This window comes from Scylla paramamosain, chromosome 42, assembly GCF_035594125.1.
Source record: "Scylla paramamosain isolate STU-SP2022 chromosome 42, ASM3559412v1, whole genome shotgun sequence".
NCBI lineage: Eukaryota > Metazoa > Arthropoda > Malacostraca > Decapoda > Portunidae > Scylla > Scylla paramamosain.
In genome coordinates, this window is record NC_087192.1 from 4527501 (window position 1) to 4550000 (window position 22500).

The following is a 22500-nucleotide window of genomic DNA, read 5'->3' on the forward strand; positions in this document are numbered from 1 at the left end:
TAACCACGCTAAGATTCGTTGGGGCTGAGCTGAAAATGTGATCTAGTAGTGGTGGTAGTGATGGTAGTAGTAGTAGTAGTAGTAGTAGTAGTAGTAGTAGTAGTAGTAGTAGTAGTAGTAGTTACATTCTAGAAATATATATTTTTTCCGCTTCCCACTTTTTCACTTTCTGGATTAAGTTACAGCATTTCCTTTCTTTTCCTACTTTTTTTTCTTATTTGTAAGCTATTTTTACGGTGGTTTTTTTCTTTTTTCTTCTGATCCTTCTCTTATTTATTCGGTCAGTAATTTCGTCCTTCTCTTTCTTCATCCGTATTCTTGCTCTTTTTTTTCCTTGATGCCGTACTTGTCGCCAGCCGGGCATGCGAGGACTAACACCACCGCGGCCTTGGTGCTTGGAATATAAACAGTGAGTGTGTGGAAGCGAGAAACTTGCCACTTTATGCTGCCAGAATGTTTAACAACTGAGTGTAGGAGGATGGCACACACACACCCACCTACCAACCCACCCACCCACACACACACACACACACACACACACACACACACACACACACACGATAGCTCCCTCACACCAGCTAGCTTTCATCCGTGGTCTGATTGAAATCATATAAAATGGTTCTCCTTTTTCTACTCTTCTAGTTATTCTTGTTCTTGTTCTTGTTCTTGTTCTTGTTTCTCTTCCTCTTCCTCTTCCTCTTCCTTTTCCTCCTCCTGGTAAAAAGACATCGTAATTACTCTCAATAGACCGTAAAGAAAATTAAGCGGAAAACGATAAATCCACGTCTTCAGCCTCACCCGTTCCATATCAAAGACTGGACTGGTTGTGTGTGCGTGACTTTACACACACACACACACACACACACACACACACACACACACACACACACACACACACACACACACACACATACAGTCGCTAGCGCAGAGAGGAAACATGCATGACTTACACATCCGTCTCTCTCTCTCTCTCTCTCTCTCTCTCTCTCTCTCTCTCTCTCTCTCTCTCTCTCTCTCTCTCTCTCTCAACTGCCTATTTAAACTTACATTATTTACAGGATGGAGTCAAACTTCTGATGTTTCGTACTTTACTCTCAAATAACAGCTTTCCTTGAATTTATCCATACGTATGTGTGTGTGTGTGTGTGTGTGTGTGTGTGTGTGTGTGTGTGTGTGTGTGTGTGTGTGTGTGTGTGTTTGTGTGTGTGTGTGCGTGCAGGTAGGAGTGAAGCGAACCAAAACACGTTCACCACTTGTGGTAGAGGAGAGAGAGGGGAAGTTGGAGAGGGAGCTGAAGTGGGAGAGGGAGAGGGGAAGGGAGAGGAGTGGGAAGGGAAGTGAGAGGGAGAGGGAGAGGAGAGAGGCGATGCAACAGAGTTTGGTCGTGGTGTTGTACAGCTCTTGCCTTAGTGGAGAGAGAGAGAGAGAGAGAGAGAGAGAGAGAGAGAGAGAGAGAGAGAGAGAGAGAGAGAGAGAGAGAGAGAGAGAGAGAGAGAGAGAGAGACTTTAAGATTCATGGCGCGGTAAATCTCTTTGTCTTGTAAATATTGTATTTGCTTGTATGTATTGAAGCTGTTGTTTATTTGTCTGTTGCTTGGCGAAAGTACAGAAGAAGGAGGAGGAAGAGGAGGAGGAGGAGGAGGTGAGCAATAGAGTGAAGAACAAGGGAAAGTTGGTGCTGACGTGACAAGGAATTGAGGCAGGTTTGAGTGAGCTGGTGGTGGTGGTGGTGGTGATGATGGTGGTGGTGGTGGTGGTGGTGATGGTGGTGGTGTTACATAAGGACAAGAATAAGAAGAGCCGCAAGAAGACATCAGTCCTACACGTGGCAGTTCTTGCATAAAACACACTTATATATATCCATCTATCAGCCCCATCCATAAATTTGTTTAATGTTTCGCTTAAACCTCCCTAATGACTCTGGACTAGCAACCTGGCTGCTGCATCTATTCCATTCATCTGCAACTGTAACTGAGAACCAACTCTTTTACAAACTCCCACTCTAAAATCTAACTTTATGAAGCTTGTACGGAATATTTCTTGTCCTATCCTGACTCCTGACACTGATTTTATCTATATCAATCTTGTTATATCACTTATATGACTTTAAGACCTTTATCGAATCCCCTGCCAATCTACGCCTCAAAAGGAATATTAAATGAAAAAAAAGTCTTTTATTATAAGGAATATTTCTCATTCCTTGTATCTTTCTAGTTATTCTTTCTCTGTACTGAATTCTAACATACCTTTATTTGGTAGTGGTGGTGGTGGTGGTGGTGGTGGTGGTGGTGAAGCAGGTGGTTTTGATGAACCGATGTGCAGAGGTGCGTACATGACAAATGTGTGTGTGTGTGTGTGTGTGTGTGTGTGTGTGTGTGTGTGTGTGTGTGTGTGTGTGTGTGTGTGTGTGTGTGTGTGTTTGTATGTGTGTACATTGTTATGGTGTCTGGTGCAGTTGTTTTGCTATCGTGACATGGATGAAGTATGTCGTGTCACACACACACACACACACACACACACACACACACATACAGAAAAAGAGAGGAGGGGGATTGTCACCTGTGTTGAGGAGGAGGAGGAGGAGGAGGAGGAGGGAAAGAAAAGAATAACAAGGTAGGGAGGAAAAGGGAAAGCAAACGGAAGTGGAAGAGGAGAAAAAAGAAGTAGAGAGAGAGAGAGAGAGAGAGAGAGAGAGAGAGAGAGAGAGAGAGAGAGAGAGAGAGAGAGAGAGAGAGACGAATGTAAAGGAACAAGGAAGGAGGAAGGGTTAAAGAGAGACGGATGTAGCAAGAGGAGGAGAGGAAAAAAAAATAAAAGGGGAACATGCAGAGAAGGAAGAGAGGAATAGGGAGGGGAAGGGAAGCAATCAGAGGAGGAGGAGGAGGAGGAAAAAGAGGAGAGAGAGAGGGAAAGGGAGCAGGCGTAAGGGAACAAGCACAGGAGGAGAGAGAAGGGAGGAGAGAGAAGGGAGGAGAGAGAGGGGAGGAGAGAGGGGAGAGGAGGAGGGGAAGTAGAAAGGGAGGGGGCAACGCCATGAGGTGATCTGCGTTAAAGGTCAGAGGTGAGAGAGAGAGAGAGAGAGAGAGAGAGAGAGAGAGAGAGAGAGAGAGAGAGAGAGAGAGAGAGAGAGAGAGAGAGAGAGAGAGGTGGGGGGGTAAGAAGTAGACATACTGTATATAGCATTTTTTTTCCCACGAGAACAAAATTAATTAATCGGATTGCCTTGTGTCTCAATTTTTTTCCCATATCGGCCTTTAGATAATTACTGAGGAAGGTCATTTGGTGTTACTTTGGGGAAGAGGAGGAGGAGGAGGAGAAGGAAGAAGAAGAAGAAGAAGAAGAAAAAGAAGAAGAAAAGGAAATTGAAGCAGTGGTTAAAAGTGAAAAGGATAGAATAGAAACATACACTTGTAATTATAATAGAAAATAAACAAGAAGAAGAAGAAGAAGAAGAAGAAGGAGAAATAACTGCAAGAACAAGAACAAGATACAACAAGGTAAAATAAAGAAAAGAACAAGAAATCAATGCTATATAGAACAATTTTCCATTCCACGTCACGATACTGGCATACCATAAACATAAATCACCCTCTCTCTCTCTCTCTCTCTCTCTCTCTCTCTCTCTCTCTCTCTCTCTCTCTCTCTCTCTCTGAATGAGCGTTGATGCTTTTCTGAAGAGATGATTGAGGAGGAGGAGGAGGAAGAAGAGGAGGAGGAGGAAGAGGAGGAGGAGGAGGAGATAACGATAGGCATGGAAATGAAAGAGGATGACAATTTTCTTTATATTTTCTTCTTTCTCTCTTTTTCTTTTTCTCATGCAGTTCGAGGATAAGAGAGAGAGAGAGAGAGAGAGAGAGAGAGAGAGAGAGAGAGAGAGAGAGAGAGAGAGAGAGAGAGAGAGAGAGAGAGAGAGGGAAAATCTTCGTTCCTTTGTTCATTGTCCTTTATTTATTTTTGTTTCGTCGTGTTTCACTTGACTTTGCTTTGTTCTGGGAGCCTCTCTCTCTCTCTCTCTCTCTCTCTCTCTCTCTCTCTCTCTCTCTCTCTCTCTCTCTCTCTCTCTCTCTCTCGAAGGATGTAGGAGTGAAAGATTCCTTCATTTTTTTTTCCTCCTGTACCTCCTCTTCTCTCCTCCCTCCCTCCCTCCTTCCCCTCTTTCCCTCATTTCCTCTCCCTTATTTTCCCTTCCCGCCCTCGCCAGACCAATGATGGGAAAAAGTTAAAGGTCTGTCACTAGTACTGCCAGCGCTGAGAGAGAGAGAGAGAGAGAGAGAGAGAGAGAGAGAGAGAGAGAGAGAGAGAGAGAGAGAGAGAGAGAGAGAGATTAAGTGATATTCCTTTTAATTCTAGTGGAAGGAATTTTTATGTTTATTTACTTGTATTTTTATTTTGTCAGAGTTTGTAGTGTATTATTTTAATTTATTTATTAATTTTATTTATTTATTTATATTTTAACTACGGGTATTTTTATTTTTATTATTATTATTATTCCTTGCATACCTATATATTATTTTTCTTATTTACTTCAGCACCCTTTGCTATCATTCTATTACCGTTAAATTTACTTTATTTTTTTTTTCTATCTTATTCACTATCTGAGCATCTTCTTATCCGTGTGTGTGTTTGTGTGTGTGCGCGTGTGTGTCTGTGGGTGCGTGCATATGCGTGTCTAAATGCACATGTAATTTATTAAAATCAAAGTGTAAATTATCGAATCTCTGCAACTGTTTACCTGCATCATTTATTCACTCGTTTGCAAAGTGGTTGTATCTTTGTCACGGATCTTTATCGGTGTGTGGAGGGAGAGAAGAGAGGGTGGTGAAGTGGAAGGCGACCAGCTAACTCTCCTTTAGTACATCTGCTGCTTTTTGGTACTCCTGTAATGCAGCTTGGTAGGTTAATGTATGTACGAGTCTGTGTTTGTGTGTGTGTGTGTGTGTGTGTGTGTGTGTGTCGTGTTGAGTAATGATGATATATGTTGTGAAGTGAGTAAATTTTTTAATGACAGTAGTTTGTATATAAGGAGGAGGAGGAGAAGGAAAAGGAAGAATAAGAAAAGAAAGAGAAAAGCAATAATAGGAAGACAAGTAGGGGAGGAAGAGGAGGAGGAGGAGGGAGAGTAAGAAAAGAAGAAAGAAGAGAATAGCGATACTAGGAAGTCAAGTAGGTAAAAAAAAGTTAATAAAAAGGTCTCTCTCTCTCTCTCTCTCTCTCTCTCTCTCTCTCTCTCTCTCTCTCTCTCTCTCTCTCTCTCTCTCTCTCTCTCTCTCTCTCTCTCTCTCTCTCTCTCTCTCTCTCTCTCTCTCTCTCTCTCTCTCTCTCTCTCTCTCTCTCTGCCATCCATCACCGGGAGTATTGTACCCTAATGACTGTGTTAACTCGCCACGAATACATAGTTTCGATCGCGTGCAGTGTACCGTCACCATTACACACAATTACCCCCTTCACGTAGACCCCTTATGCCCCTTCCCCCTTAGAAGCCTTCTCCTTGACCCCTTCCCCCTTAGAATCCTTTCCTCTTGACTCTTTCTTCCCATTTCCTAGTCTTATCTTTGTTGTCTCAACCTTTATTCCTTTCTTCTCTTTTTCTGTCTTTAACTTCCTCCAATTCTTTTTCCTTTGTCGCTTTTCTTTTTAACTTTTTTCTTTCCTGCCTCTTCTACTTTTATCTTCCTTTCTGTGATCTCTTCTTTGTTTCCTTATCCTCTATAACTTTTCCCCCTTGCCACTTCCTCTTTTTTTCAGGCTTTAACTTCTTCCCTATCTCTTTTCTTCGGTACCTTAACTTTTATTTTTTTTTCCTTGAGTCTTTTCTACTCTTCCTGTTCTTAGTTTCCTGCCAGTTCTGTCTCTTTTCATCCTCTTAATTTTTATAGCCCTTTCTTTGATAACCTTTTCTTTTGAACTTCTCTTCCATATATTCTTCCTTCTCTCGTCCCCTTTCCTTTTACAATCCTTTTTCTTAAATATATTCTCCCTTTTTCTGTTCTTAACTTTCTTGTATGTCTTTTTTGCTCCATTTTTTTCTTTTATAATCCTTTACTTGAACACATTCCAGTCTTTTCCTATCTTTTTCTTCCTCCCAACTCTTTCTTTCGTCCTCTCCATCCCTTCCATTCTTCCTTTACATTCCCTTGCGATGACCGGCTGCTCAAAGGACTCAGAGAATTTGTCTCTCACTTAACTTCCCTTCTCTTGCTTTCCCCTTTCTTCCACGGTCTTTTCACACAGCTCCCTTTTCACTTTTCCTCCTTCTAAACCTTTCATTTTCATCCCATTCGCTTCCTTTTCTTTCCTTTTTTTTCGATATTTTCATTTCTTTTCTTCTTTTTCTCCTCCTTAATCTTTCTCTTCATTCTCTCTTCTTCTTCCCATTCATTCCCTTCCTTTTCGATCTGTTTACGTTTGTCTCCCTTCCCGCTTCCCATTCCTTCCCTTCCTCTTAGAGTTTTTCGCTTCAGTCTTTCCTTCCTGTTCTCTTTCTAAACCTCTTCCTTTCACCTCTTTCCTCCTTCTCTTTCTTTGCTCTTCCTTCTCTTTCTTTTCTAAACCTTCACTCTATCCTCTTTCCTTCTTCCTATTCCTCCTTTTCATCTTCACTTCTTCCTTCCTTCCCAGTTCTCTTCATAAATTTTCTCATTCCCTTTACACCTCCCTTCTTCCCCTTCCGTTCCTTCCTTCCCAATTCTCACCTACAAAATCTCTCCTTTCATTCCCTTCCTTCCTCCTATTTCTTGTCCCTCCTTCACTTTCCCTTCCTAACCCTTCCCCTTCATTTTCATACCTTCTTCCTACTCCTCCCTTTCATCCCAGGCCAACGAGAGATCCTTGGTAGGACTCGCTAGGAATCACCTCCCCCTCCGCTTATGTATGTACGTAACTGCTGCCGCTTAGGTAATTACAGGTGAAGGTCCCGGTAACGACCCCCCATTGCTGTACTTCACCTTGGATCAATCGTGGCCTTGAATGAATGAGTGAGTGTGCGTGCGTGTGTGTGTGTGAGTGAGTTAGTGTGAGAGTGAGTGGCCCTTTCCTGTGACTCCGCCCTTCACGTTACAGCCATTACTTAGGTTAGGTCATTCATCTCTCTCTCTCTCTCTCTCTCTCTCTCTCTCTCTCTCTCTCTCTCTCTCTCTCTCTCTCTCTCTCTCTCTCTCTCTCTCTTCCCCCGGCCTTGACCTTGCTGGGAGGGTGAGAGGGTGAGAGAGAGAGAGAGAGAGAGAGAGAGAGAGAGAGAGAGAGAGAGAGAGAGAGAGAGGGGGGGGAGGGGGAAGCATACAATGACGCATACACACACGAAAAATGTGAATGTGTGTGTGTGTGTGTGTGTGTGTGTGTGTGTGTGTGTGTGTGTGTGTGTGTGTGTGTGTGTGTGTGTGTGTACTCATGTTGGAATGAAAAAGAAAACATAAAGGTAAGATATAGTCAGTAGAAAAAGAGGAGACAAACAGATGTACACACACACACACACACACACACACACACACACACACACACACACACACACACACACACACACACACACACACACAGACAGATATATAGATAGATAGATAGATAGAGAGAGAGAGAGAGAGAGAGAGAGAGAGAGAGAGAGAGAGAGAGAGAGAGAGAGAGAGAGAGAGAGAGAGAGAGAGAGAGAGACAGAGAAACGTACAAAAAAACGCAAAGAAAGAAAACAGACATGAAAAAACAAAAAAAAATAGGAAGGAAAGACACATAGACAATAACACAGACACATCCACGAAAAAATAAATAAATAAATAAATAATCAACATCAAACAAACAAGCAACACAAACTGAACCAAAAAAAACAGAAAAAATAGTGAACGTAAAAAAAATAAAAAGAGAGAGAAAAAAAAAAAAAGCTAAATAAACTCTAGCCCAGCAAAGCCACAAGTTGCTTACGCCTCAAAGGGAAGGAATTTGAAATCACTGAAGAATCACGTGCCTGTCAGTCTTTCTAGGCAAAGGTCGACCAGGCATTTCGGGGAAGCAGCCTGGATCAAAGAGGCCTGATAGAGGGGGCGGGGAGAGATGGAGGGGGACGACCTTGGGAGAGGAGAGAGAAGGGAGAGGGAAAGGGAAAAGGGTCAGTGTTTGATGTAGTAGTAGTTGTAGTGGTAGTGGTAGTAGAAGTAGTGGTAGTAGTAGTAGTAGTAGTAGAGCTTAGTAGGGTTGAATAAGGAAAGGAAGTGAAGGAACAGGTGAATCATTAGTACTCTTATGCATGTGCACTAATATGTTATTTACTTAATGTTTAACTCAGTGGTGGATTTTAGTACAAAATTTGAGTTGCTGAGTTTGTGATGAGTTGTAGCGAAGAGTGAATTGAATACATTGCCTTTATTTGTTTTTTTATTTATTTTTATTTTTTTCGTTTTGATACTGCATCAGCATTCGTGTGACAATAGTAGTAGTAATAAAGTAACGTTACTGATACGAACCAAAAAGAAACATACCAAAAGCAAAGATAAAAAAAAAGAATAAAGAGAAAATAGAGGAAAAGGAAAAGGCAGAGAGAGAGAGAGAGAGAGAGAGAGAGAGAGAGAGAGAGAGAGAGAGAGAGAGAGAGAGAGAGAGAGAGAGAGAAAGCAAAAGCAAAACAAAAATAAAGATAAACATGAAGAAAAAGAAAAAGGCTAATGAAAAAACAGAGCCACTTAATGGAACCAAAAAAATACATACTCGTATACTCGTATAGGAAAAGAAAACACGGAAGGAAAGAAAAAATTATAAATAAATAAGATAAAATAACTAATTAACTAACGAAATAAATAAATCACCACCACCATCACCACCACTACCACCACCACCACCACACAGATGAGTACAGTAAATGAGAAGCAACGAGTGAAGCATCTCTCTCTCTCTCTCTCTCTCTCTCTCTATGCACTGGCCCGGCGAGAGGTGAATGCTTATAAGCGTCATGGAGGTGATGGCGTCCTGAGGGAAACCCACGTAGCAGTGCCATCCCCGTCGGTGCCTGGGTCCTGGTGGTGGTGGTGGTGGTGGTAGTGGTGGTTTAGGTAGTGGTGGTGGTGGTGGTGGTGGTGGATTGAGAGCACAGATCCCAGCGTTGTGTTTCTTCCAACCCAGAGAACGATACACGATAGAATGAGAGAGAGAGAGAGAGAGAGAGAGAGAGAGAGAGAGAGAGAGAGAGAGAGAGAGAGAGAGAGAGAGAGAGAGAGAGACTTCCCCCTTGTGATAAAGATAGCCACCACCACCACCACCACCACCGCCACCGCCGCCGCAGCCGCCGCCACCACCGCCGCCGCCGCCGCTAATATCACACATGTATTTTCTCTTTCGTTTTTAGGGAGGGCGGGGAAAGGCAGTGATGGATGACGCCTATATATAGATGGTAATCTCTTTCCTGCCCTTCCGTCCTTCTCTCTCTCTCTCTCTCTCTCTCTCTCTCTCTCTCTCTCTCTCTCTCTCTCTCTCTCTCTCTCTCTCTCTCTCTCTCTCTCTCTCTCTCTCTCTCTCTCTCTCCTTCCCTTCCACCCATCACTTACCGTCCTCCATGTCCCCTTTCACCTTTGCATTTTCGATTCTTTTCTCTTTCCTCTGATTATTACCTGTTATTCTTTTCCTGTTATCTTTTCCTTCTCTTTCCCTCCGCCATTTTTTTCTTGCATCCTATTCCTTTTTCTCTTCCTTTTACTAATTCCTCCTCTTCATTTTCCTTTAATATTCCTTTACTTCCATTATTACCAGTTTGTCTTCTCCCATTTTCTTCATTTTCCTTTCCCTCTCCGCTCTCTCCTTACATTTTTTTTTCTCCTCCTCCTCTTCTTACTCCTTCTCCTCTTTCCTTCTCATCTGAAAAGAGCTTGGTGGGGAGGCGCCTTCGTCTTTACTATCCCGTCTACATCCTTCACTTCAGAGAATTAAGTATAGAATAATTGTAGCAAAGAATATCCTAAGTCAACTGGTTCAATGCTGCTTATTCTTCATCTGTGTTATTTGCGTTCTTCCTCCTCCTCCTCCTCCTCCAGGGAATGATTGGCTCCGGGTGATCAGGAAGGCTTAGGTCCTCTGCAGGTAACCAGGTAACTAGGGGCGCTGAAGGGAGGGAGCGCCGAGGGAGAAGCAGGGGGGATATTAATAGATGTGCTTTGCTTTCTATTTTCGGATCTGCTATTGCTGCTGCTGTTATTACTACTACTTATACTGCTGCTGTTGTTACTACTACTACTACTACTACTACTACTACTACTAATGCTGCTAATGCTGCTAATACTATAATGATAATAATAATACTGGTAGGGATGAATATTATTATTATTATTATTATTATTATTATTATTATTATTATTGTTATTATTATTATTATTATTATTACTATTAGAAACTGTTTTTGGAAGGATAGTCTCTCTCTCTCTCTCTCTCTCTCTCTCTCTCTCTCTCTCTCTCTCTCTCTCTCTCTCTCTCTCTCTCTCTCTCTCTCTCTCTCTCTCTCTCTTGTTCGCTCCGGCTCTCTCATTATTTTTTATCTGTTTACTTATAATTATGTTTTCTCTTTACAGGACCCACGGCCACCTCTCCCTCAACACACACAGCCTTCGGTGAGTACCCCTGTACTGCACACACACACACACACACACACACACACACACACACACACACACACACACACACACACACACACACACACACACACACACACACACACACACGTCTACTTTATTCTTGTTTCGTTTACTAGAAGATGATTTTTCTTTCTGGAAAATAAACGCTTTTCCTTTCATTTTCTCCGTGGAATCTCTCTCTCTCTCTCTCTCTCTCTCTCTCTCTCTCTCTCTCTCTCTCTCTCTCTCTCTCTCTCTCTCTCTCTCTCCTGTTGCTTTCCATGTTTTCTTATGCTCTTACGATATATTCCCGGTTCATGAGTGCCACGTCGTCGGCTGCGTCCCTCCCGCTAGTCTGCCGCGCCTCGCCCCTCACTGTGCCTACCATGTCATCACCGCCATCGGGTTAATTATTCTATTAAGGCTGCCTCGCATCAACACCTTATCTCCCAGCCCTTCCTGCTGCAGCCTTCACGCTCTGCCTTTATTTATTTATTTATTTTCTCTCGCCTCTCGCTCTCCCGATCTCCATCTCTCCCACCTTCCTTCGCTTCCCGTCCTGCTGTTCTTTTTATCTCGCTATCGCTTCTTTATCATCTCACTGTTGTTTCTCTCTGTCTCTATGAGTGTATTTTGTTGTGTATTTTGATATCTGTTTGTCTGTCTGTCTGTCTTTGGTTGCCTTGCTAAATCTATGGATGTTCACCTTACTTTCCGATAACAAGACTTAGCAACACACACACACACACACACACACACACATTACACATCAACCTTTTCCCTTCACTCTTCCACTCTTCCTTTATTATTCCTTATTCTTATGAACCCTTTCACCCTTTCACCCTTTCACCTCAGCTCTCCATGCCCCACTCCTCATCTCCTTGATACTATTACTGTGCTCCTCCTCCTCCTCACCACGCCTCACCTCAGTGTACCACAAGTAGACACTGAGCTCATACTACATTCTTCCCTATTATTTCTCTTTACGGTTGTGTGAAAGGGAAACACCATCACGTCACCTCTGCCTATGGTTATCTATTTATTAAGGTTTCCCTGAGTTGGTGTTTAGGTGTTAGATGTTTATTTGGAGATGCTTATTACTTTAGTCTATGGTAGTTTGAAAGGAAATATTATCACATCACCTCTGCTTATGATTATCTGTTTATTAATGTTTCTTGGTTAGGTTAGTTTAGGTTAGGTTAGGTTAGGTGTCGAGGAATCTTCTTAGGGCCTTCAAAGGAGAAAAAAATGCCCGCTCACTCGCTTGCCGCTTACCCAAAAAAAGTTGAGTAGAAATAGGTTACAGTCTTTATATGCTAATGGTTCCAGAGGTGTCTTAAAACGCCTCTGTTAAAGGTGTAGGGAGTGTGATAGTTTTTGTTTCTGTGTGTAAAGTAAATTAGTTAAAATCTTCATATATGTATTAAAAAGTTCGTTTATTTGCTGTTTTTTTTTTTTTTGTGTGTGTGTGTATAGGTAGTTAGTTTAGGCACTGAGATTCGTATAAAAAGAAAGATCACTTATTTCTAGCTTTCTCTTTCTGTTGAGTATAAAGTTATTCAAGACTTCCAAATATGTGTAAAAAAAAAAAATCATTTATTTGTTGCCTGAAAGAAAAAAAAAAAGTACGTAGCGTTTATAGTCCAGTTCATCTATTTAATTCTGCTGGTGGCTTGGCTTAGTCTAGTTCGTCTACTCAATTCTGCTGGTGGCTTGGCTTGACTCTCCTGAAGAAAAGCGTAAGGCAAGGTAAAAAAAAAAAAAAAGAAAGAAAACAAATAAAAACAGCCACACAGAATCAGGGAAGAATTCAGAAATTTACCAGCGAAGAAAATGAAGAAAAAAAAGAACGTTTAAATCCTGAATAATATTTGCCTCTTCATTTGTGCAGTGCAGGATGTATGTAAGTCAGTATGTATGAAGGACGCGGTCAGAAGGTTAGCAGAGGGCCTTTCCTGAGGGAGATGAAAGCCTGTACCCGCTAAGGAAAGAAAGTGCCTCTCTGATAATAAAAAACAGGCACAGCAGGCTTGTATGTAAGGTGAGGTGAGGGCGGTGGTAAAAATGTCCTTACTGAACGTGTTAAAAACTTGGCCCCACTGAAGGAATATTATTAAAAGCCGTCCCTCGGTGAAGAGAATATTAAAAAATTGTACCCCCTTCACTTCTACACTCCCTCCTTCACCTCCTTCCCTCCTCTCGGTCCTTCCTTCACTCCCTCCTTTCTTTCTTCCCTCCCTCTCTTAATACCTCACTCCTTTCTTTCCTTCTTTCATCCTCTCCTATCTCAATTCTTCATTTCTTTTCTTCCTCTCCCTTGTCTTTCCTTTCCTCTCTTCTTCGCTTACTTCCTTGTTCCTTCCTTCCTTCCCTCTTTTCTGTCCTTCCTTTCTTTCTTTCTTCCTTTCTTCTTGTCCTTCCTCTCCTCCCTTCCTCCATTTCTATCCTGTTCCTTCCTTCTTTCATTTTCTCTGTCCTGTTCTTCCTCTCCTCCCCTTCCTACCTTGCTTCTTTCTCTCTCTAGCTCTCCCGTCCCTCTCCCTCCTTTCCTGCTCCCTATCCTTCCTTCTTTCCTCCCTCCTTTCCTACTTCATGCTCTCCTTTCCTTCCCCTTCTCTTCCATTTCGTCCTTTCCATTCCTCCTTCTTTTCTTCCAACCTCTCTCTCGCTTCCTTCCTTCTTCCTTCCTGCAGCGCTACCGATGAAAATGCTGAAGGCACGTTCCCACTGAAGAAAATTCCTGCAAAAGGAGACGAAAAAAGCCATGACCAAATAATAAACTAATGACCCATGGAACGTAAGAAGTTAATAATACGGTGCGTTAAGAAAGAGAAAAATATTTAAAGACTCAACCTTTAAGAAAAAATGGAAAAATGACTGCTACGGAATAGAAGGAGAAAAAAAAGAGTTAAAAAGTGAATGAAAAAAGACACACTTCAAGAAAATATAAAGAAATCATATATAGTTAGAGAATACAAGAAAAAAAAAGCGAATGATTGTCATGAATAATAATAATTAAAAAAAAATTAAAGCTTCAGAATAAAGGTAACAGTAGAATAGAAAAAAAAAAAAAAAACGAAGCTAATGACCTGACCTTTACAAACTATGAAAACATAATACCACTACAGAATGAAAAAAATAAATAAATAAATAACGTAGGAAAGGTGAATTGCAGTGATGAAGGGAACAAAATAGCTTAAAAAAAAAAAAAAATGAATACGGTACTGTGAGTGATGACGAATATAGTAACAGTTTTTGTGAAAGGCAGGAAAAGGAATAGGATGATGATGATGATGATGATGATGATGATGATGGTGATGATGATAATGATGAAGAGGAGTTGTTGGAGAAGGAGGAATACTAAAAAAAATACAAAGGGAAAAAAAGGAATACAATGGAAAAAAAACAGATAGGAATAGTAGAATAGGAGTAGGAGGAGGAATAGGAGGAGAAGAAGGATGATGATGATGATGATGATGATGAAGAGGAGCTGTTGGGGAAGGAGGAATACTTAAAAAAATTCAAACAAAAAAAAAGGAAATACAAAGAAAAAAAAAACAGAATAATAGAATAGGAGAAGGAAGAATAGGAGAAGAAGGAGGAGGAGGAGGAGGAGGATAAGAAGGAGGAATACTAAAAAAAAAATACAAAGAAAGAAAAAAAGAATACAAAAAAAAAAAAAACAGGAATAGCACTACTGGCCTAACGAAGCTATCTATGTGACTAGACTACCGCTACAAGTCCTACGAGTCGGAGGGAAAAGGACGACAAGATTCAAGGAAGGAACACAATGCAGCGTGGATAGACAGTCATAAAGTGTTGCAGAGAAAAGTTGACAGAGAATCACATTACTCTTTCACTATTAAAAAAGAAAATATATAGAAGCGAAGTACGATAATTGAGGGATTGATGTAACCAGAAGAAGAAGGAGGAAGACAGTCACCCAGGCGTCTCCTTCACCGACTCACGAATCAGAATCAGAAGCAAGAATCACCGTCGTGTGTTTCTGTCACGTCTTCTGAGTGTGTCGAGGTAACCTGTGAGGGAATGCTTTGTTCCGGCAGGGTGAAGGTGCAGCAGGCCATGGTCGGGGCGAGGTGGATGAAGGATTGGGAAGGAGACGGAGAGACAGGGAGGAGGGGCGGCTGCAGGAAGAAATATGAAGTTGTGACTGTAAGGAAAGATTATAAAGGAGGAAGGGAGGAAGAAATGGATAGAGAGAGAGAGAGAGAGAGAGAGAGAGAGAGAGAGAGAGAGAGAGAGAGAGAGAGAGAGAGAGAGAGAGAGAGAGAGAGAGAGAGAGAGAGAGAACCATTGCTTTCAAAATATATAAAACATTACACTAGTATCCTAATAATTTTTAATACCAGAATTTTTGCAAGTTACCTTACCTAACGTTCTCCCTTTCAGTTCTCTCTCTCTCTCTCTCTCTCTCTCTCTCTCTCTCTCGATTACACAAGGATAAAAACACATACAGGAAACTATAATTAACTTGTTTAGTGTGTGTATTATCTTGCCACCACACACACACACACACACACACACACACACACACACACACACACACACACACACACACACACACACACACACACACACACACACACACACACACACACACACACACACACACACACACACACACACACACACACACACACACACACACACACCTAGCCGCCGCTGTCTCGCCCTGAAGCTATTAAAGTGACGGGGTACATGCGGGTCACGACGCGAGGGAGGAAGGACCCGAGTAGAAGGGGAAACTGTGTGGGTGTCACATTAAACTAAGAGGTTACGTAGGCCGGGAGAGAGAGAGAGAGAGAGAGAGAGAGAGAGAGAGAGAGAGAGAGAGAGAGAGAGAGAGAGAGAGAGAGTACTAGGAAGATCTCATTGACCTTTGCCGTTTCTTTGATTCCTTTCATCTTTCTATCCTCCTCCTCCTCCTCCTCCTCCTCCTCCTCATCCTCCTCCCTTCTCCTCTTTCCTCGACTTGCATAATATAAACTGGTATTTGGTCTTTTAAACTGTGTGTGTTAATTGTAAAATAAACTAAATACTGATTCTTTAGCCAAATGTATGACAGCGGATCTTATAGGTGGTAATAGTTAAGTAGGTAGTTAGGATCTGCCACGTGAAGGACTGGCTATCGGTTGAAACTTCCCTTATTTTCTTGTTCTCTTATGTTCTTTTGTTCTTTTCAGTCTGTATATCTTTGAAGTAAGAGAGGATACAGTTGTGTTAATGTATCTAATTCTGCGTATGCGTTTTTCTTTTTTTTTCTGAGTTCTTTATTTTATTTATTTTATTCTTATTTATTTATTTTTTTTTTATTTTTTTCGTCTCGTAAAAAAAATGCATAATGAAAATCACCACTCGTATTTTAATAATTGTGAAATGAAATATATTGTTGATTCCATCCCCGCGTTGGCTTTTGTAGCAGCGGAGCGTGTTGCTGTCTTTAATATCCCCCCAGTGTGCCTTTATTTATTTATTTATCTATTTATATTTTTTATTTATTTATTTATTTATTTTTTTTTTTTGTGACTGAGGCGCTTTCATGTCCAAAAATACGCAATAAAAACAAGTTCACATTTTTGTTTACTTCGTGTAATAGATGTAAATATAGTTTGTTTGTTTTTTCTGTCCAGAGAGTTTTTAAGATTGTGAATCCCTGCCTTCATCCTTCCCTAGCTTGCATTTCTTCTTGTGAGGGAAACGCTTCTGTGTTAAAAAAATCTACGTTAAGAATTGGCTCATAATCTTTTAACTTAGTGTAATAGATGTAAACACTGCTACTTTTCTGTCCTGAGGTTTTTAAGAGTGTGCATCCCTGCCTTGATACTCTCCCAGTGTGGTTTTCTTTTTCTCAGGCAAATACTGTCCAAAAATCCACATTAAAGATGAGTTCATATTATTTAAATTTCGTGTAATAGATGTAAATAGTTTGTTTTCCGTCCTACTGAGTCTTTGAGAGTGCATCCCTGCCCTGATTTTCTTCCTTCCTATGAGGCAAATGCTTTCATGTCCAAAACTCTACATTAAAAACAAGTTCACAGTATTTCAGCTCCCATTTATAGATGTAAATACCATTTTTTTCCTGTCCTGAGGGCTTTTAAGAGTGTACACCCCAGCTGCCTATCTTCCTGTGAGGCAAATACTGTCTAAAAACATGCAATGAGAATGAGGTCACAGCATTTTAACCTCGTATAATAGATGTAAATACAGTTTTTGCCTGTCCTGAGAGTTTTTAAGTGTGTGAATCCCTGCCTTGATACCCTCCCAATCTGACTGTCTTCCCCAGAGTCAGACGGTTGCGAGGCCAAAAAATCCCGCGTTGATCCTCCTGTTTTTACCGTCCTGTGACAGTTTTTCCTCGTCATACAAGCAGCGCGGGACTAGTTGTTGTATTTTATCACATATACATGCCCGGCACAACCTTGGCGCCCTTCCAGCTAAGGGAATAAAACCCTGGAAACATTTTTACCATCAGTGACGTTGCCTTCTCTCTCCCCCTCTCTCTCTCTCTCTCTCTCTCTCTCTCTCTCTCTCTCTCTCTCTCTCTCTCTCTCTCTCTCTCTCTCTCTCTCTCTCTCCCTCCCTCTCCCACTAACCAAAATCCAGATACAATTTATGCCATTATTTCTGAACGTGAAGAGATGAAGGCGGTGCGTCAGCCTTGCCTCGTCAGCGACAGCGTCTGCGTCAAGCTTCCCTCTGCGCGGCGTCTGGCACGTAAATGACGACACGTGTCTTTAATGCACAGAAAAAAGGGAATATATTACGCTGTTCTTGCTTCTTGGCTGTCTTCTTCTTCTTCTTCTTCTTCTTCTTCTTCTTCTTCTTCTTCTTTTTATTTTTGTATTTTTCCTAGTTTTCGTGTTTTTGTCTCGTGTTCGTGGCTTCTTTCTTGACGATAAAGTGGCTTTCTTAAATACTTTGTTTTTTTAATGATGTACAGCTCTTCTAGTCAATCAACTAAGTATCTCTCTATCCAACTGTTTGCTTGTCTATTTATCTATCTATCTTTCTATCTATCTATCCACCTATTTATTTATTTATCTGTCTTTCTATCTCCCTGTCAAACACTGCAACTCCTGCTGTCTAGTTTACTGCTTTATCATTGGAAAATTGTTTACTTTTCTGTTTGCGTGCACAATATGGGTGAGGATCGGGCGTAGGACATTACAGGAGGTGGAGAGGAGGAATTTAATTAAGAATTCTGATATAGGGAAGTCATAGTGGAGGTTGTAGTGGTTATGGTGATAGAAATGGTAGTTGTAGTCGTCTTGATGCTAGAAACAGTACTAATAAACTCTGGAACTCTCTCTCTGATTTTGTTTTTCCACCTTCCCTTCTTCCTTTCTTGTTATCGCATGTATCCTTCCTTCTTCTTTGGTGTTTTATCTCCTCATGGGTCTCGTGCACCGTAAGCAGGAGCACGGCAGTAGTAGAATATTAAATGGACCATAATTTGTACTACCCACGCAAGATATCACCTAAACAATCTCAGAAAACACAACAAAACAAAAAAAAACCAAGCTAAATAACTCCCCAGTAACTCAGAGGAATGAAAAATACCCAAAATAAAGAGGTCCCTCCACCTTCATCCTCTTTATCAACGTTTCATGGTACAAGGAAATACTGAGACGTGCTTTAAATCTTCATTATTAATACCACTGGAAACCTTAAGATCTGACACTTGTAAACACGCACATTAACATCACATTTTTGTGTTGACTAACGAGACTGCAGCGGAAAGGAGCAGAAGATGTAGGAGGAGGAGGAAGTGGAGGTATAGAAGCAGAAGGAGAAGGAGGGGAGGGGTAAGGGAGGAGGAAATGGAGGTATAGAAGGAGGAGGAGGGAAGCAGAAGTTGTAGGAGAAAGAAGAGGAGGAGGAGAAGGAGGAGGAGAACCTGTAGGCGCAAGAGGAGAGGAGGTGATATAAAGAAATATTTACGCGAGGATCAGTGTCGCAGGAATAGTGTGTTGGCAAGGAATGGGAGGCGTGAGGCGTGAGGAGGGATGCAGCTGTGCTTATTGCCTAGCCCACGATGTACGAGAGTAGTGGTGGGGGTGGAGGGGGTGCAGCGAGACGGGAAGGTGACGCAAGGAAAGTGACGAGGACGAGAAGGCAGATGAAGGAAGACGAGGTGAAAGAGAGGAAATGAAAGAAGGAAGATGAAAGAAAAGAAGTAAGGAAGGTGATTGAATAAAATGAAGAGTAGTAATATGTATATGTAGTGAAAGAAGGAGAGGTATAGGAAGACATGAGAAGGCGAAGAAAAAGCAGGGAAATAATCGGATGGAAGAAGGAGGAAAAGGAAGAAGGAAGAAAGTGAACAAAGCTAAAGAGAGAAGGAGGAATGGGAGGATGTCCATGTACTGAGAGAAGTATGGAGTTGGATGGCGAGGAGGAGGAGGAGGAGGAGGAGGAAGAAGAAGAAGAAGATGAAGAGGAGGAGGAGGAGGAGGAGAACAAGGAGGAATGAAGAAACAGCTGGAGAATATGCAGATCTGAAGAGATGGAGTTGGAGGAGGAGGAGGAGAAGGTGGAATTGATGACCTTGAACTGACTAGTGGCAGGAGGGAGTACATACGAAACTAAGGGCTTGTCACACGAGTTAGTTACGCAACATTATGATATATGCAGTGATGACCGTCTCTCTCTCTCTCTCTCTCTCTCTCTCTCTCTCTCTCTCTCTCTCTCTCTCTCTCTCTCTCTCTCTCTCTCTCTCTCTACGTTTTCTATTCGTATTCTTTCTCCTTTTCTCTATACGTGTACATTGCCTGTTATAATTCCCTCGCTTCCTTCATGTAGTTTCGTCCCTATCGTCTCCTGTTATTCCCTCTCCTCCTCCTCCTCCTCCTCCTCCGCGTCTGTCATCGATTTCCCGCCTCTCTTTTTTCTCTCTTCGCTTCGCTAGCAGGTGGAGGGGAAAAAAATGGGACAGCGAGCAGGAATTATGTAAGGCAAAAGAGAGGAAAATGCAACTCCATCCTTTTTTTTTTTTTTGTTTGTTTTTTTCCTCTTCATTCTTCCTTTCCTTTCCTTCCTTCATCCCGTGAGTTCTTGCAGCCTTAATCTCTACGTCTGTTTTTTTTTATTGAATTATTTGCCTTCCTCCCTTACCCTCTCTGTCCCTTCTCTTCCTCCTCTCCTCTTCTCTCTCTCTCTCTCTCTCTCTCTCTCTCTCTCTCTCTCTCTCTCTCTCTCTCTCTCTCTCTCTCTCTCTCTCTCTCTTCCGTAGTCAGCATCCTCGCTCAGCAACGCTAATCACTGTTCAGAAAGTGATCAGCTGACGTCAGGAATCCGGAAGTTGCAGTAAAGTGAAATGCTGGAGGAAAAAAATGCCAATCTTGGAAGTTTTGTAAAGACTTGACTTCGTAAGATCTCCTCAAGGACCGAAGAGAGAGAGAGAGAGAGAGAGAGAGAGAGAGAGAGAGAGAGAGAGAGAGAGAGAGAGAGAGAGAGAGAGAGAGAGAGAGAGAGAGACCCACCGACCGACCTCCTCCTCCTCCTCCTCCTCCTCCTCCTCCTCCTCCTCCTCCTCCTCCTCCTCCTCCTTCTCCTCCTCCTCCTCTTTCCTCCCCCTCCTCCTCCTTTACCTCTTAACATAAATAAAGAAACCTGTATTATTTTGTTCCTCTTATCTAATTAAAGTTATTTCGTGTTTTCCAGGTAAGCGACGATGTGACCCAGTACGTGAGTAGCGTCAGAGAGAGAGAGAGAGAGAGAGAGAGAGAGAGAGAGTTATTCAGCTGTCTTGTCGTTTTCTCTTTTTTTGTACTTTTTATCTTATTTTTCTTAGTTATTGTGATTAATGTGTGTGTGTGTGTGTGTGTGTGTGTGTTTCATATTTTTTGCCTGTATGTCTACTTACCTCCATTCTCTCTCTCTCTCTCTCTCTCTCTCTCTCTCTCTCTCTCTCTCTCTCTCTCTCTCTCTCTCTCTCTCTCTCTCTCTCTCTCTCTCTCTCGTCGCCTCTGCTTCCCTCTCACCCTCAACCTTTCATAATTATCAATCACGGACTCCAGCGATGGCACCACATGCAATCTTGGCGTGGTCCGTGGAGGCGCCGCTGATGACTCTTGAGGCGCTACTCCAGCAAGTGAAGCCTCCCGCCCTTAATTAAGATCCGGGCCGAGGCTGAGTTATAAGTATCAGAAGGCTTGCAGGATAAAGCTGTGCGGTTCTTCTTGTCCATGCAGGAGGCGAGAGAATATTGAGGTCTTGCGGGAGTTTGTTTGCTTAAAAGAGTGAGGTTGTGAGTGGCTGTGTTGGTGCTTGTGTTGGTTGTGTTGATGGTATTGTGTGATATTCAGCCTCTGAGGAGTTGCTAAGGTGTTTAAAGGGTTGGTTGTGTGTTTTGTGTGGCTGTGGGTGTGTGTTTATTAAGGTCTTTGCGATAGGGCTAGGTTTTTAAAGGGTGTGGCTTGTGTGTGCTTGTCTGGTTGTGCTTTGTGTGGTTGTGTGAGAATTTTGAGGTTCTGGTGGAGCTTCTTGTTTTTTTAAAAGGGTGTAGTTCTCTGGTTGTGTTTCGTGTGGTTGTGTGAGAATATTGAGGTTCTGGTGGAGCTTCTTGTGTTTTTAAAAGAGTGTAGTTCTCTGGTTGTGTTTCGTGTGGTTGTGTGAGAATATTGAGGTTCTGGTGGAGCTTCTTGTGTTTTGTGTGGTTGTGGCTGTGTTTTGTGTAGTTGTGTGTGTGTGTCGATATTAAGGTCTTTAGGAGTTTCTTGTAATAATCACCTCTTTACTATCATGTTTTCTCATTGCTGTTACGTTGTTCATTCCATTATGTTCTTTCTTTACTTGCCTCAGTGAATGGTATCCTTGTTGTTGTTGTTATTGTTGTTGTTGTTGTGTTGTAGCAGCATTTCCGTGTACGTTTTATTGATTCCTTGCATTTACTCTCTCTCTCTCTCTCTCTCTCTCTCTCTCTCTCTCTCTCTCTCTCTCTCTCTCTCTCTCTCTCTCTCTCTCTCTCGCTCTTCTCTTCCTTCCCTCCTCTCTTCTTTCCTTTCCTTTATCGATGCTTTCCGTATCAAAACTTTTCGTCCTGTTTTTCCTCCGCTTGGGTACTTCTCCTTCGTCACCGTCACTCGCTATTAATACGGCGTGAAAGCGAGTGACAGCCTGATGAAGAATAGCAGGCGCAGGAGGAGGAGCAGAAGGAGGAGGACGAGGTGAAGATACTGGCGGTGTACGAAGAGAAGTATGAGAAAGAAAAGAGATCGTATAGATAAGATAAGAATGGATGTAAATGCGAGAATAAGACAGAGGTGGTAAAGAAAGACCGATACATATAGGCAGAAAGAAGATCAAATGAGAGAATCTACAAGGTAAATATTATTCTCGGGGGAAAAAAAATGATATAAAAAAAGGTAAACAAGGAAAAAAAACCTGACAAATAAAAAAAAACAGTAAATAAAAAAAAATAGATATCAAAGAAAAAAACAATGATGATACAAAGCGAGGTTAAGATAAGGTGTGATAAAGATAACTCTCCGTCTTTGGGCAGATAAGGAGGTTATCAGGCCAGGTAAACTGATTAGAGACCTGCGCGTGTGAGGGGGGACGGGAAGAAAACAGAAGACGAAAGATATTGGGTGAAAGTGTTTTACCATTTTCATTTCTTTGTGATAAAAGAAAAGGAGACGTTAAAATTACAGAAGAGGAAGACGAATAAAAAAAAAAAAAAGAGGCGGAGAAGGAATACGAGAAGGACGAAAAAAAGGAGAAAAAAAAAGAGAAAGAGGGAGGAGGAGAAAAAAAAAAGATGGGAAGGAAGAAAAGTGAATGTAGAGATGGAATAAAGAGGTGAAAGAAGAGAAGACAAAGAGGAAAACGACGAGGGCAAAGAAAATTAAGAGGAGCGGAAAAGAAAAAGAAAGAAGAGGAACAGAAGGGAAAAAATGAA

At 41.8% G+C, this 22500-nt stretch overlaps 1 protein-coding gene across 6 annotated transcripts in view; it reads left to right on the forward strand.

Annotated features, from left to right (window-relative positions):
• The window catches only part of LOC135093175 (sodium/potassium/calcium exchanger Nckx30C-like), a 352301-nt gene that overhangs the window by 40673 nt on the left and 289128 nt on the right, over positions 1 to 22500 (forward strand). For all 6 annotated transcript variants that reach the window (XR_010263241.1, XR_010263240.1, XR_010263249.1 and 3 more), the window contains exon 2: positions 10536 to 10574. The gene's annotated coding sequence lies outside the window, so the exon portion shown is untranslated. The remainder of the gene's footprint in view (positions 1 to 10535; positions 10575 to 22500) is intronic.